Raw genomic sequence first — 17,854 nt, 5'->3', positions numbered from 1 at the left:
TCAGGAAGCCTTTATTAATATAATTAATATAATTAATTCATATAATTCATAATAAGCTTTTATAGGCTATTCCACAATAGAAATAAAGGTGGCTTGACTTAACTTGACAGGAAGCTAGAACCAGATTTGTACTAATATAGAAAAATAAAATGTCATACCAAAAATGCACAAATCAATAAACTAACATAAAACAAATAAAAACACAAATGTATACTAGAAAAAAAAGTAAAAGCAAAGGATCAATCACGAGGGAGGTGGAGAACAGCAGGACAGAGTGTCGATTATGAGTCACATCAAGTGATCAATGATTTCATTAATAAGAAGGATCATATGGCTGTCACCAAACTAAAACATCCCATAGAAAATTAACCAAAACCACAAACACCAAAACACTCAAAATTACAACACCAGAATAATCCCCCATACACACACACATATCCGCACATCTATTCAATAATTCCCTGTTAGTGTAACAGCCCTGCACCAAACAGAGAAAAGAGGGGGGCAGGCCGGCAGGATAGAAAAAATGAAAAGAACGTCAGAATGAACAGCTCAGAGAGGGAGAGAAACAGGAAGAGTAAAAAGGAGAAAATCCATTTTGAGGCCCCATTTTCAATTAGGCTCCACAAGCTGTTATCACAGGTGTCGCAGAATAGGGCCAAGTAAGGGAGAGTGGCTGCTATCTGCCTGCTGAAATGAACCCTTATCTGCACGGCACAAAGATGGGCCAGGACAGACTATCTGTAAATTACTTTCTGGCCATGCTGCTAACAGGAACTTTATTTCTGTCAGATGACATTCACCTCTATTTGCTGCTGATCATTTAAATAGCTGTCTAAAAAGAGGGATGTCAATGCTGTCTCTCTCTTTCTGTTCACTTGGGCTCTGTTTTCGTTCATTTGATTGGCCCATCTTTTTTTTCTGGTGCTATAAAGGCTTATTGCAATCTTGGAATATGCCTGAACTAATTTGTGTTAAAAAAAAATAAATAAATAAATAAAAACTTTAAGCTACAACAATTCAGCAAAAACAAATACTATTCTTTTTGCACACAAAGTTAAACTATGCACCTGAGCCTCTTTTTTCACCAAGGTGCAAGAACCAGTTTCCAATGGAGAACTGTTGTGCAGGTTTTAACTAAAGAAAAGATGGTTCTTCTCTAGGAAAATTAACTTCAACGATCCCTAAAACCTATTAACCCTTCAAATAATTCACAGATACATTTAGTCCCAAAACAGATGCCTGTATGGCATTTTACATCTTTTTATAGTGATGTCACGAGTAGCAGACAGGACCCAAATGCAAGACAGCCAGGCTAGCACAAAAATTACTTTTATTAAACAAAGACACAAAAAATAAAACAAAGCAGGGCAAAACTTAACTGGCACACATGAACACCCAGGAGAATCACAACCAATGACATGAATGACAACGAACCAACACAGGACTGCAAACACAAGGAGAATAAGTAGGGCAGGTAACAACAGGTGGGACAACTGAAACAATAATGAGATAACAAGAAATGTGGGGTCAGACAATGAGACAGGAGAGCATATGGCACCAACAGACACACAACAAGCCATGTGCTCACACAAAGAACAGTGTCCTCTGGTGGCCATCTAGGGCACACCAGCAAAATACTGTGACATAACCACTCCCTTAAGGAGCAGATTCCAGACGCTACACCAAATGTCAAAGGAATCCAGGAGGGAGCTGAACGGAGGTGGACTAGGGGGAGGGACGGCGGGCCAGGCCTGTGTAGTGGAAGAGGGCCTGAATCATGAGGTAGATCATGGAACCAGGGTGGAGCTGGTGGAGTATAAACCCACCAGGGCAGAGCAGGCGGAGCTGAAGCCCACCAGGGCAGAGTATGTGGAACTGAAGCCCACCAGAGCAGAGCTCTGAGAGGAGCTGAAGTGGATACCGCCATCTCGGGAGGTTCTGTAGCAGAAGCCACCACCACGGGAGGAACAGAAGCAGGCTCTGAAGTCTCCTGGAATGGAGCAGGCTCTGGAGTGGACTCTGAATTCTCCCGGACTGGAACGGGCTATGAAGTGGATTCTGAAGGTTCCTGGACTAGAGCGGATTCATGAATGAACTCTGAAGCTTTCTGGACTGGAGTGGTCTCTTGAGTGTACTCTGAAGGCTTCTGGACTGGAGCGGGCTCTGGAGTGGACTCTGAGGGCTCCTGGAATGAGTTAATGAGTGGACTCTGAGGACTCCTGGACTGGAGCTGGCTCTGTAGTGGACTCTGAGGACTTCCGGAATGGAGCGAGTTCTGAGGAAGGCTCCAGGAACAACAAGGCAGGAAGTTTAGTGGGACCAGCAAAGCAGAGAGCTTAGGTGGGGCCGACAAAGCAAGGTGCCTAGGTGGAGCCGGCAGGGCAAGGATCATGGGTGGCGCCAGCAGGGCCAGGATCATGGGTGAGAGAAGGTGAGCGGGCTGGTCACTAATCTCTGGGACCACCAGAGTCAGGTCCTCCTTGACCACCAGACTAGGGACCACCAGAGTCGGATACTCCAGGACCACCGGACTTGGGACTACAGAAGTCAGGTACTCCAGGACCACTGGACTTGGGACCACAGGAGTTGGGTCCTCCAGGACCACTGGACTTGGGACCACTAGAGTTGGGTCATCCAGGACTACCAGGCTTGGAACCACCAGAGTCAGGTCCTCCAGGACCATCAGACTTGGGACCACCAGAGTCGGGTCCACCGGGGCTACTGGAATTGGGATCACCAACGGTGGCAACAGAATAGGTGCTCTCCTCAAGTCGACCCGGCGGGAATAGGCACAGGCTGGGAGGTGGGAAGAACAGGGAGAGGAAGCCACTCCTCCTGCAGCAGTTGCCTCTCCATTCCCTGGCAACAGTAGTCGACCAGAGAGAAGAATGGCATCTGTGAGGATTTCCAGTCAGGATTTAGACCGTATCATAGTACTGAGACTGCTCTCCTTAGAGTTACAAATGACCTGCTCTTATCATCTGATCGTGGTTGTATCTCTCTATTAGTGCTATTGGATCTTAGTGCTGCGTTTGACACTATTGACCACACTATTCTTTTGCATAGACTAGAAAACTTTGTTGGCACTAATAGAAGTGCATTAGCATGGTTTAAATCATACTTATATGACCGCCATCAATTCGTAGCAGTGAATGAAGAGGTATCATATCGTTCACAAGTGCAGTATGGAGTACCGCAAGGCTCAGTACTAGGGCCGTTACTCTTCACGCTTTACATGTTACCCTTGGGAGATATCATCAGGAAACACGGTGTTAGCTTTCACTGTTATGCTGATGATACTCAGCTCTATATTTCTTCGTGGCCTGGCGAAACATACCAATTTGAAAAACTAACGGAATGCATAGTCGATATAAAAAACTGGATGACAAGTAATTTGTTACTGCTAAATTCTGAAAAAACAGAGGTGTTAATTATAGGGCCTAAAAGCTCTGCATGTAATGACCTAGAACGCTGTCTAAGCCTTGATGGCTGCTCTGTCAATTCTTTGTCATCAGTTAGGAACCTAGGTGTGCTATTTGATAGCAACCTTTCCTTAGAAAGCCACGTTTCTAGCATTTGTAAAACTGCATTTTTCCAACTCAAAAGTATATCTAAATTACGGCCTATGCTCTCAATGTCAAATGCAGAAATGTTAATCCATGCGTTTATGACCTCAAGGTTAGACTATTGTAATGCTCTATTGGGTGGTTGTTCTGCACGCTTAGTAAACAAACTCCAGTTAGTCCAAAATGCAGCAGCTAGAGTTCTTACTAGAACCAGGAAGTATGATCATATTAGCCCGGTCCTGTCAACACTGCACTGGCTCCCTATCAAACATCGTATAGATTTTAAAATCTTGCTTATTACTTATAAAGCCCTGAATGGTTTAGCACCTCAGTATTTGAACGAGCTCTTGTTACATTATAGTCCTCCACGTCCGCTCCGTTCTCAAAACTCTGGCAATTTGATAATACCTAGAATATCAAAGTCAACTGCGGGCGGCAGATCCTTCTCCTATTTAGTGCCCAAACTCTGGAATAACCTACCTAACATTGTTCGGGAGGCAGACACACTCTTGCAGTTTAAATCTAGATTAAAGACCCATCTCTTTAACCTGGCTTACACATAACATACTAATACACTTCTAATATCCAAATCCGTTAAAGGATTTTTAGGCTGCATTAATTAGGTAAACCGGAACCCGGGAACACTTCCCATAACACCCGATGTACTTGCTACATCGTTAGAAGAATGGCATCTATGCTCATATTAGTCTGTTTTTCTCTTATTCCGAGGTCACCGTAGCCACCAGATCCAGTCTGTATCCAAGTCAGAGGGTCACTGCAGTCACCCGGATCCAGTATGTATCCAGACCAGATGGTGGATTAGCACCTAGAAAGGACCTCTACAGCCCTGAAAGACAGCGGAGACCAGGACTAGAGCCCCAGAGACAGATCCCCTGTAAAGACCTTGTCTCAGACGACCACTGGGACAAGACCACAGGAAACAGATGATTCTTCTGCACAATCTGACTTTGCTGCAGCCTGGAATTAAACTGGTTTCGTCTGGTCAGAAAAGAACTGGCCCCCCAACTGAGCCTGGTTTCTCCCAAGGTTTTTTTTCTCCATTCTCTCACTGATGGAGTTTTGGTTCCTTGCCGCTGTCGCCTCTGGCTTGCTTAGTTGGGGACACTTCATTTACAGCGATATCGTTGACTTGATTGCAAATTATTGCACAGATACCATTTAAACTGAACTGAGCTGCATGATGACATCACTGAATTCAATGATGAACTGCCTTTAACTGTCATTTTGCATTATTGACACACTGTTTTCCTAATTAATGTTGTTCAGTTGCTTTGACGCAATCTTTTTTGTTTAAAGCGCTATATAAATAAAGATGACTTGACTTGACTTGACTTGACCATCTCCCAATAAGTCCAGGTTTCTAAATCCCCCAGCTCCTCCAAATCAAAAGTCCAGACAGGGAGCATGGCTCCAACAAACACACAACAAGCCATGTGCTCACACAAAACACAGTGTCCTCTTGTGGCCATCTTGGGCACACCAGCAGAATACCGTGACAAGTGATATATAAAATTATTTATTTCAATGGATTTATAAAGTTTTAATTATTAGCAGCCTCAGGCTGTTTAAAAGTTTTAAAGAGGCTTCCTCAGGCTTTCCCCCGTGGTTTACACTGAACACTTCTCAAATTATTGAAAATATGACTGGAAACAATTTGCCTGACAAAGTTTTCCCTCTTTTTGTCCTCTGTTTGTCCTTGCTTTCTTCACTTCCCTCCCTCGATTCTTTATGCTTCCTTCGTTCTTGTTCATTTCATCACTCTGGCATCTGTGAAACAGTATGACAAACCAACAACACCAAAACGATTTTGCACTCTCATTCTCTATGTCCCTCTGTCGTCTCTCTCACTCTGAACGGCAGGTGCCTTTTTGCCCCTTTCTCTTCTTTAATTAACAAATTATCCCATGACGACCAGGTTCATTCAGTTGAAGCACATGAACATCTCTCTCTTTTTCTCTTTCTTTTTCTCTCTCTCCCTTGCACAGTCCAGGCAGCAACAATAGAATCAGACGACTCTGTGGTCCACCTGCCTAGCAAATGATGTGAGTTGAAGAGGAGGGAAGCCCCCCTCCCTTTGCTCCTATCAAAGAGGACCAATCAGGCCATTGTGGTGGCACAGTCGGTTCCTTTGAGCTGTCAGGCTGTGGGAGCCGGTCCACAGATGAATGCTTTGCAACCCTGCTCCAGTCTTTAGCTAACCATGTTGGAATGCTCCCTACCAAGCATGCACAATTACAGACTCCAGCTAAACTTAACATAAACTTTTACGCTATGTGGTGAGAGAAAGTGGAAAGGAATAAAAGTATTAAGATAAAGGGGAAGGAAATGGAAAAAGAGACATTTTCATGCATTTTAAGTTAATGTATTAAATATTCTTGTACACCAATAGGTAAAGCATAACTCACAGCACCAAGGTCATAGGGTTGATTTCACCACATATTCTTTCACATACTGACACGTGCATTTATCAGAATAATCTGATACAGTATTTCCTTTGTTGATTCTAAATGAATATGATGTATACAATGTGTGAATATGTTAATAATTAATATATAAATTATTTTTGGAAAAAAAGGATTATGTATGTTTAGTTTATAGTTATAGTATATATATATATATATATATATATATATATATATATATATATATATATATATATATATATATATATATATATATATATAAAATCATTTACATCCTTAAAAAATTCTAAACTACAAACCTTTCATTAATTTAAAATATTTTAGTTTTATCTTTTCTCACTTAAAATTAAACTTGGATTTCTTTATTCCCTACAAACTACTCTTTCTCAAAATCTTTGTCATCAAGATTGTATTTGATTCTTTTTTTAAAAACTCCAACTCCACATTCTCACTGTATTATTTGTAGTTTCCCCTTCTGAAGATCCTTCGGACACGCCTGAACTGATCTAGGATCAGTTTCAGCATTAAGCCAATCCAGGGTCTGTCAAAGAGGTGGGACAATTGGCCACTGCCACTGTTGGGCCTTTCACAATTGCCTTTTGTTAGTCTTGAAGGGACAGCCCGGGCATGGGTTAAAGATGACTGAGGTTTAGGTTACATCAGATAAGAGGTTATGAGTATTGGAAGACCAAAAGAATGCAGGGTAATTATAACCACACCAGGAATGTGTAAGCTATCTAATGGCTGCGGTAAGACCCTACGGGGAGCAGGCCTAGGGTCTGTTGTGATATATGGCTCATTATGGCTCTGCTGAGAGCTTGTGGTCAGGACTGCTTACTGGAATCAGAGCTTATGAAAATGATGAAAAACCGGCCTACCATTGGAATGTCCATTTTGTTAGATTTTCCATCACACTCTGCCTCGAAGATAAATTCTACAAACAGTTTGCACAGTAATAGTGTCCATTTTGTTAGAATTTCCGTCACACTCTGCCTTGAAGACAAATTCTACAAACAGTTTGCTCAGTAATAGTGCAAACACATCATAAAGCATAAAGGTCTTTGCCAGGACTGTAGGATACCTGAAAGTATGGAGCATGTGTAAGACTGGGCAAGGCTTCCTTCCTCTGGCCACAAATTGCAAATTTAGACTAAATGTTTGCACTAGACTTTTGTTGCTTTCTTTCTGTATACAATTTACTGTTTGAATAACCGTGAAAATAAAAGCGTTATAATTAGTAACTTAAAATGTTTTATTAAACTCTGGTACTTGCCTAAAAAGACAGGTTTATGATGTATGTAGTCAATAGATTACACCAGGGGTCGGCAACATGTGGCATGTGCGCCAACTTTGGCATGGAGAGGGATAATAGGAGAGTGTGTCTTGAGTTTGAGCTCTGTCACGTTAATTCTTTATCGTCTATTTTGTAATCTTAAAATCTATTTTATACACCATCATTTTCATTTCTATAACTTCATTTCTATATATCCTCTATCGTATTTCTACAACAAAAACAATCAGAGCCCCTTGTTATCACTAGTTTTATTTTGATTTCCCGAGTCCACTATTAGCTTATAGCCTGTTAGCATTGCCGCTAAACCCGCATGCATTGCTAATACTCTATTCACACACATTACCATTGCTTTACTCACTGTTACTTGCTTTAATGGCAGATGTATGTGTGTATGAAGACACGTTCGAGCTGCATTCGCTGCAGCTTCGGGTCCTGGAGCAGAGGCAGGCGCAGCTGAGAGAGAGGAGAGCCGTGCTGGAAACCTCCCGGGCTGACACTCACAAGTATGGGGTAAGTATACAGCACGCTACTAACAGTCCCACCATCTCTACTCCATGTGTTTCTCTGCACAGGCCCGGTGCACCCAGGATGCGATCTTCCCAGATGTCACACCGGTGCTGGGACACCAAGGAGCCTGGGTGCATCCGCAGTGGAGGACGCGAGCCAGGCCCCGGGCGATGACCTCTCCCCCCCGGTCTTTGAGATCTTCACACAGAACCGCTTCGCTCCCCTCCATGAGACAGAACGCGACGCTGTGATCGTTGGAGACTCCATCGTCCGATACGTCCGTGCTATGTTAGCCAAAGGTAAAGTGCACACTTACTGTTTCCCTGGTGCTCGTGTTCTCGATGTTTCTGCGCAGATACCTGCAATCCTGAAGGCCGACGAGAGCCCCGGAGTGGTCGTGCTTCACGCCTGGGTTAACGACACCACGCAGCGGCAGACGGAGACACTGAAGAGGGACTTCAGGAGCCTGATCGAGATTGTCATCCGCAGCAACGATCATCATGTCAGAACCATTGCCCACGTATCGACAAGGACATGAAAGGTTCAGTAGACTTTTTGCTCTAAATGAATGGTTATTGTCATTGCGTAAAGAACAGAAACTGCTCTTTGTTAATAATTGGATTCTTTTCTGGGAGCGTCCTAGGCTTTTTCGCGCTGATGGCCTGCACCCCAGCAGAGTCGGAGCAGAACTCCTCTCGGACAACATCTCCAGGACTCTACACTCCATATGACCAGTAAGCCAATTCTCAAATAACTGCTATGATGGCTAACTGCTTAAATGTTAGAAGTACTTGCACTGTCCAATCTATTAAGACTGTGTCTGTTCCCCGAATAGTGAGGTCTAAATATTATAGTGATTAAACCAGAAAAATGTAAAATAAATGAACAAAAACTATTTTTAAAGTGTGGGCTCACTCACGGCACCTCAGTGGGAAGTCTGTGGGAAGGAAAAAGTGTGGCAAAAAACGCTACACAACGAGAAGAGGTGACCGGACCCTGAGGAAGATTGTGGAGAAGGACCGATTCCAGACCTTGGGGGACCTGCGGAAGCAGTGGACTGAGTCTGGAGTAGAAACATCCAGAGCCACCGTGCACAGGCGTGTACTTTTGGACCAGAAACAGCGGCAGAAGTGCCTGACCTGTGCTACAGAGAAGCAGCACTGGACTGTTGCTCAGTGGTCCAAAGTACTTTTTTCGGATGAAAGCAAATTTTGCATGTCATTCGGAAATCAAGGTGCCTCAGTCTGGAGGAAGACTGGGGAGAAGGAAATGCCTGAAGTCCAGTGTCAAGTACCCACAGTCAGTGATGGTCTGGGGTGCCATGTCAGCTGCTGGTGTTGGTCCACTGTGTTTTATCAAGGGCAGGGTCAATGCAGCTAGCTATCAGGAGATTTTGGAGCACTTCATGCTTCCATCTGCTGAAAAGCTTTTTGGAGATGAAGATTTCGTTTTTCAGCACGACCTGGCACCTGCTCACAGTGCCAAAACCACTGGTAAATGGTTTACTGACCATGGTATTACTGTGCTCAATTGGCCTGCCAAACTCTCCTGACCTGAACCCCATAGAGAATCTGTGGGATATTGTGAAGAGAAAGTTGAGAGACGCAAGACCCAACACTCTGGATGAGCTTAAGGCCGCTATCGAAGCATCCTGGGCCTCCATAACACCTCAGCAGTGCCACAGGCTGATTGCCTCCATGCCACGCCGCATTGAAGCAGTCATTTCTGCAAAAGGATTCCCGACCAAGTATTGAGTGCATAAGTGAACATAATTATTTGAAGGTTGACTTTTTTTGTATTAAAAACACTTTTCTTTTATTGGTCGGATGAAATATGCTAATTTTTTCAGATAGGAATTTTGGGTTTTCATGAGCTGTATGCCAAAAATCATCATTATTAAAACAATAAAAGACCTGAAATATTTCAGTTGGTGTGCAATGAATCTAAAATATATGAAAGTTTAATTTTTATCATTACATTATGGAAAATAATGAACTTTTATCACAATATGCTAATTTTTTGAGAAGGACCTGTAATGTCTAATATTAGGCAATGGCTAATAAATTCTCAGATTTTACTCGCCAGTGTGTTAGTTAGAGGCTAAGTATAAGTTTAGCACAGATATATTTTCACTCGCGAACACTCTCTGACTGAGGGCTTCAGAGTTTCACAATCTGTCAGGCGATCTGTGCTATTTCTCAGTTCATCTCAATGGATGCGCAGCACACCTGTATTTAATGTACCATAAACTCTAGTATCTGTCTCTCACACACACACAGAGAGACAGAGAGACAGTGAATTGACGCGCTACATTTAAACGATATTCTTCAGTTCGAGCGAACGCACAAAACCTGATTAATATTCATGAATCCAGCAGCTCATTAATCCTTAGTAATCCTTAGTGTGTTTTATAGTTCTTATTATTAGAATTCGTATCATTATTATCTTATGGGTATTTTTGTTTAGTATTTTGTTTCTGGTAGTTTTTTTTCCCAATTATTATTATTTTTTTTAATTTTTTTTACAGAAACACTGAATGGCAAAAAAAGCACCAACACCAGTTCAATTAAAATATTCAGTTAAATGACTAATATGCATTCAAACATGGTTATCAAGTTTACTTCTAATTACTAAAGTTCTATTATTAAATAATACTATATATATACCAGTCTGGCGAGTAAACTAAAATATTTACTAGCCAATGGCGATTCAATTGCCAAGGTGTCCGTAGAGGGTTGATAGAGGTTTAAATCATTAGAAATACTTCTGCTTAATGTTACACTGTCAGATATGCAAAAGAAATCTATAGTATCTCTTGCTCTGGCTACTGTGTGTAGACCACCAGGGCCTTATACAGAATTCCTGAAAGAATTTGGAGATTTCCTCTCAGACCTGTTGGTTACCGTTGATAAAGTGCTAATTTTCGGAGGTTTTAACATTCACGTTGATAATACAAATGATGCATTAGGACTTGCATTTACTGACTTAATAAACTGTTTTGGAGTAAAGCAAAATGTCACCGGGCCCACTCATCGGTTTAAACATACGCTAGATTTAATCATATCGCATGGAATCGATCTTACTGATATAGATATCGTACCTCAAAGTGATGATGTTACTGACCATTTCCTTGTATTGTGCATTCTGCGTATTGATGATATTAACTATATGGCTTCACGTTATCGTCCGGGCAGAACTATTGTTCCAGCCACCAAAGACAGATTCACAAATAACCTGCCTGATTTATCTCAACTGCTCTGTGTACTCATAAATACACATGAACTAGACAACATGACTTGCAACATGGGCACAATCTTCTCTAATACATTAGAAGCTGTTGCCCCCATCAAATTGAAAAAGGTTAAAGAAAAATGTACTGTGCCATGGTACAACAGTAATACCCACGCTCTCAAGAAAGAAACTTGTAGTCTTGAGCGCAAATGGAGAAAAACTAACTTGGAAATTTTTAGAATTGCGTGGGAAAACAGTATGTCTAGCTATAAACAGGATCTAAAAACTGCCAGGGCCGAGCATATCCACAAACTCATAGAAAATAACCAAAACAATCCAAGGTTTTTATTTAGCACAGTGGCTAGATTAACAAATAACCAGACGCCACCCAATCTAAATATTCCCTCACAGTTAAATAGTAATGACTTTATGAATTTCTTCACTGATAAAATAGATAACATCAGAAATACAATAGCAAATGTAGATTCTACAGCATCTAATACTTAAGTTTTAGCCATCGCACCCATAGATAAACTGCAGTGCTTTACAACTATCGGCCAGGAAGAGCTAAATAAACTTATCACTGCATCTAAACCAGCAACATGTTTATTAGATCCTGTACCCACTAAATTAGTGAAAGAATTGTTACCTGTTGCAGAAGAACCGCTTCTCAATATTATTAACTTGTTATCTTTAGGTCACGTCCCAAAACCATTCACGCTGGTGGTTATTAAGCCTTGTATTAAGAAACCACAACTAGATCCTAGTGAACTGGCAAATTACAGACCCATTTCAAATCTTCCATTTATGTCCAAAATTTTAGAAAAAGTTGTGTCTGCTCAGTTGTGCTCCTTCCTGCAAAAAAAAATGATCTCTATGAAGAATTTCAGTCGTGTTTCAGGCCCCATCATAGCACAGAAATCACACTTGTTAAAATTACAAATGACTTGCTTCTTGCGTCAGACCAAGGCTGCATTTCATTGCTAGTTTTACTTGATCTTGGTGCTGCGTTCGACACCATAGATCATGACATACTCATAGATCGATTACAAAACTATACAGGTTTTCAAAGGCAGGCTTTAAGATGGTTTAGATCCTACCTGTCCGATCGCTACCACTTTGTTTATATAAATGGGGAGTCATCTCATTTATCACCAGTAAAATATGGAGTGCCATAAGGAACTGTCCTAGGTCCTCTGCTATTTTCAGTATACATGTTGCCCCTTGGTAATATTATTAGAAAATACGGGATTAGTTTCCACTGTTATGCTGATAATACTCAACTATACATCTCAACAAGACCAGATGAAACTTCTAAATTATCTAAACTAACAGAGTGTGTTAAAAATGTAAAAAATTGGATGACCAATAATTTTCTCCTATTAAATTCAGATAAGACAGAGATATTACTTATTGGACCAAAAAATATTACACAGAATCTCGTAGATTACAATTTGCAAATAGACGGATGTACTGTTACTACCTCTACAGTCAAAAATCTGGGTGTTATATTAGACAGCAACCTGTCTTTTGAAAATCAAATTCTTTCTTTTTGAAAATCATTCTTCCATCTTAGAAACATTGCCAAGCTACGAAACATGTTACCTGTTTCTGATGCAGAAAAGCTAGTTCATGCATTCATGACCTCTAGACTGGACTATTGTAATGCACTAAGTCCACAACTAGGTGGTTGTCCTGCATCTTCAATAAACAAGCTACAGGTAGTCCAAAATGCAGCAGCTAGAGTACTTACCAGGTCAAGAAAATATGATCATATTACCCCAATACTACAGTCTTTGCACTGGCTACCTATTAAGTTCTGTATCAGTTACAAAATATTATTACTTACTTAGAAGGCCCTTAATGGTTTAGCTCCTGCGTACCTAACTAGTCTTTTACCACACTACAATCCATCACGCTCCCTAAGGTCACAAAACGCTGGACTTTTGGTAGTACTTAGGATAGCAAAGTCCACTCGCATTTGGCTCCCAAACTCTGGAATAACCTTCTTGATAATGTTCCAGGTTCAGACACACTTTCTAATTTTATATAATAATAATAATAATATATAATAATTTTGGACTGCAGTTATAGCTGATCAAATGCGCATTATTATTCTTTAGCTTGGGTTAAACTAATTAATTTTACTAGGCTGGAACAGCAACTACGCTAATTATGTCTCTATTTGTTTCTCTATTTTGCCACAGGATTTACATCCCGTGGTAACTAGGATTTACACAAGCTCCAGTCTGGATCCAGAACACCTGAGAAGAGATGATGCCAACCGCTTAAAAAATAGCATTTTTTACCCCCGCTTTGCTGAGAAATATAATGAAGCGATTCAGTATCGAAGCTGTTTTATTGATAAAAGTCGTGGGGCAGCATTGACAACAAGTTTCTGTGCTTCTGGATGTTTCTATATGTGTGTAGCATGATCTTCGATCTCTGTGTGCAGTGTCAATTAAAGCACTGCTTTAATATAGAATGGTGATTAAACTTAACAGTTTTAGATTTTATTCAAAATCTAATTTAAACATTAAAATAAAGAATCTTTAAGGATTTTGCAAAGTTTAAAAAACAATGTTTGGGAAAAAATGCATTCATTTAAAAGTGAACCCCTGGGTCTCTAACCCTAAATGTGGGACTGAATCCTGGCTAGATGAGCACTGCAGCAAACTTTCCAAGACAAACCTTATGTTGTTCAGAGGAGTAATCACCCACACCTTACAGAGAAAAATCCACAAACAGTAAGCCAAAATTACATCCATGCTTTTTCCACGACATTAAAGCTCTATCCCCCATCTATGTTCATTCCCTCCAAACCCCAAGCCCCCCACCTCTAATTAATGAATGAGAGCTTGTCATCTGGAAGGGGGGGGGAGGATTACATATGGGGGGGGGGGGCAGAACTCATAACAGCAATTAACGATGCCCTGTTCCTCAAAAAAAAGGACATTCTTTTTCTGACTTCCTGCCATATCACCAGAGGCTTTCATATGGAGTGGTAAAACAAAATAAAATCACTAATCAACAAAGACAAACACCCACACAACATTTGTGCAACTTTTTGTGTGGAGAAAAATGTTTGTTTCAACACTAATGCTAATGCCATTTTAAGGTTTATGAGATTTCCAGCAAATCCAAGCTGTTGGTTTATAGTTTCTAGTAGGCCCAAGCTAGTCATTCTCTGGTCAGAGCTGGTCTAGATGCACAATCAACTACAAGGTGGTAGGCCTGGTTTTGACCTGGTAGACCCTCTTGGTCAAGCTGGTTAGAGTTGGTAGACTACTTCAAACTAGCGATAACAACCCAGGCTTTTTGAAAAATAAAAAGTGCAACATTTCTATAAAATTATATTATGATGCTGCTTGAAAGTTTTGAGTCACTTTAAAGTTAAAGGCATCATATGACGCAATTTCAATTTCAATCCCAGGGTCGTCACATGTGGTTGCTGCAAGCGCAAGGTACGCTCCTTCGTAGAATCCGCCTGCCGCACCATTCTCAAGCCGCCCGCCCTCTGCTCAGTCAAGCTGGCTGCAGCTCACTCTAGGCCTCTGGCTTCTGCTCACTCAAGTACAAAGTGTGTTACGCTGTTTCGTTGAGAAGGCGAATCTACTTTGTTTTTGCCTTCCAAAAGAAGACATGACTAGAAATCATGTTTATATCACGTTTATAATGGGTTTTATGTTTATATCTCGTCGCTCTGGCCGGACAAGGCATCACAATATGTTAAGAGCTGTCACATTTCCGTTACACGCTTGAGTGATCCAGTATGTATCCAGCCCAGATGATGGATCAGTACCTAGAAGGGACCTCTACAGCCCTGAAAGACAGCGGAGACCAGGACAACTAGATGAACCCCAGATACCCTGTAAAGACCTTGTCTCAGATGACCACTGGGACAAGACCACAGGAAACATAAAATTCTACTTCACAATATTAACACACTGCATCCCTAAATAATGTTGCTCATTTCGTCTAGACAGAGGAGAACTGGCCCCCCGACTGAGCCTGGTTTCTCCAAAGGTTTTTTCTCCATTCTGTCACTGATAGAGTTTTGGTTCCTTGCTGCTGTCGCCTCTGGCTTGCTTAGTTGGGGACACTTCATTTACAGCAATATCGTTGACTTGATTGCAAATGATTGCACAGATACTATTTAAACTGAACCGAGCTGAATGATGACATCACTGAATTCAATGATGAACTGAACTGTCATTTTGCATTATTGACACACTGTTTTCCTAATTAATGTTGTTCAGTTGCTTTGACACAATCTTTTTTGTATAAAGCGCTATATAAATAAAGGTGACTTGACTTGACTTGACTTGAGGCATTCGGCCAATCACAATGCGCTGGATAGCTGGCCAATTACAGCACATCTCACTTTTCAGATCGATGAGCGGAGAGGAGAAACAATAATGTAAAGTATGTGGAAAATAATGTGTTTTTTTAACCTTAAACCACATAAACACATTTCATTACACCAAATACAGGAAATAATGTTCTTTTTAGCAGTGTAATATGACCCCTTTAAATTGTGAATCTGCAGTTAGTAAAAGTGCATTTAGTTATATCTGAAATTAATGTAAATTAATTTTATCTGAATGAATTTGCAAATAACAGAATTGCAAAAATAATGACTGTTTTCAAACAGGTTTCCCACACACTGCTACTGGTCAGCCAAACAGATATCCCCACCCCCAACTTACATAATTGATTCAGCTGTTCCTGTGTCCAGTTAGTCGAGATTCTCAACAAAACAGAGCAATGTTTGATAAAACTGACTCTTTTAAACTATTTAAATACAGAATCAATAGAGAATAGAAATTAAAGCTTGACAAGTAATCAGAAGAAAACAGAGGTTTAAATGTTGAAATTGTACCATTGGAGGTAGTGCTGGAGGCCACAGCCTTTTCACTGATTTCTGCACGGGTAGGTGTGCTCTTGGTGGCTACAGTGGTCTCCACTTTCTTCTTCTTCTCTGCTGCAGAACTGGTCTGGGTTTCCATGACAACTGTGCATTCCTCAGTACCTCATCAAGACAGGATACCTGAGGGGTCACGTAAGGAAGAGGTCAGTGGTGGGAGATATATATATATATATATATATATATATATATATATATATTATATATATATATATATATATAACTATATATATAATAAAAATAAAACATCGACAAATAAAACACAATTTAAAAATCAGTTAATCAGTCCATACACTAAACATGACTGTGTTTTTCTAACTTTCCAGCTCCATAAAGAAACCTAATTTTCTATTTAACAACATACCAAAATAACAATTACTTACTTTATAAATATTTTAAGATGAAATAAAAACCACAAATTTCCCTTAAATGTAAAAAAAAAAAAAAAAAAAAAAAAAAGATTCAATTCAAAAAATGTTTAGTCTATCTAAAAAAAAATCTAAAAATAAAAATAAAAATAATAATAATTCTAAGTGACGAGTAGGTAACAGGATTAATATGGAGGTAGCTGCTTGGGATTTACAACACAGCTATTCAAGTTTGGTGTGCTTGAATGGAATGTAACAATGCTGAATGAGGAGCGGGTATATACAAAAACAGTTAACTTTGTTTAGGGATATTTCTCAACAGCCACTTGAGTGTGTGTTGACAAAATCTATTAAAAATCCTGGATTAATATATATTGGGTAAATTACTCAAAAAAAGTAATGAATTACTAGTTACTAATTACATCTTCAACAGTGTAATTAGATTACTGTACAAATTACTCTCTCCAAAAAGTATTTAATTACTTATTACTAATTACTTTCTAAATCCTATATCAAAGTTAATGAATGATACAAGAACAGACATGAAACGGTTCTTTTAATTCTTTCAAATAAATAATAGATAACTACATAAATCACACTTTATATTAGGGTCCAATTCTCATTGTTAACTAACTATTTACTATGAACTAACTATACTTTTGCCTCAATATACTCTTAATTACTGCTTATTAAAGCCAAAAGTATTTAAAGTCACCAAAGTATTTAAAGTGAGAAGGGTACATAAAAAGCATAAATCCAAAATTTAAACTTAAAAATTAGATGTTAAATCCACTATACAAATTAATAAAAACAGTTACACATTCTATACACAGTATTAAGTTCAGTTACATAAGAAGTAACTGTAATTAAATCTTACTTTACTTTTTCAAGGGAAAAGTAATCGAATTACAGTAACTAATTATTTAGTAACTAGTTACACCCAACAGTATATTATAACATTTTTTTTTTTTTTTTTTTTTTTTTTTTTTTTTTTTGCATTTGTTAATGGATGATAAATGGTAATGAAGCTCTTTTTAGGTAGCAAATGTGCTGGAACTCAGCAATCTATCTTACAGAGGAGAAAATCTCCCAAAAGTCTTGCAATAATATACAACACATCTGACAGTGGAGCAAAGGAAAGAGAACAAAAAAGAGAGACCGACAGACAGACTGACACAGAGTCAGAGACTCCTTTGCAACATTTATCAAATTGCATTTGACTTATGTTTTTTATTCTGTAAGGGGTAGGTTTAGGGTTAGGGTTGGGTTAGGGCAGTGGTTCTCAACCTTTTTTTCCACTGGGCCACACTATGGTCCAAGTGGAAGTCTCGCGGGCCGCACGCATATCATTTACATATTACGTCACCAATACAAACCAACCTGATTTATAATATTATAGCCTAAATATTATGATATCTAATCGATTACATTCATTGAAATAAATAAATAATTATACAGTACTCCCCATAAATAAACACCTGATAATAACATTTGAAAAAAAACTAAAATGAAAT

At 39.7% G+C, this 17,854-nt stretch overlaps 1 long non-coding RNA gene across 1 annotated transcript in view; it reads right to left on the bottom strand.

The window, feature by feature from the left end:
* Positions 1–17,854, bottom strand: part of LOC122142209 — a 104,743-nt gene that overhangs the window by 40,062 nt on the left and 46,827 nt on the right. Inside the window, exon 2 of the long non-coding RNA XR_006158442.1 lies at positions 15,928–16,095. This is a non-coding gene — a long non-coding RNA (uncharacterized LOC122142209). The remainder of the gene's footprint in view (positions 1–15,927; positions 16,096–17,854) is intronic.

Source organism: Cyprinus carpio, chromosome B24 (genome assembly GCF_018340385.1).
Source record: "Cyprinus carpio isolate SPL01 chromosome B24, ASM1834038v1, whole genome shotgun sequence".
Taxonomy (NCBI): Eukaryota; Metazoa; Chordata; class Actinopteri; order Cypriniformes; family Cyprinidae; genus Cyprinus; species Cyprinus carpio.
The sequence above is the reverse complement of the archived record's forward strand: the minus strand, read 5'-3'. Positions and strand labels throughout refer to the sequence as shown.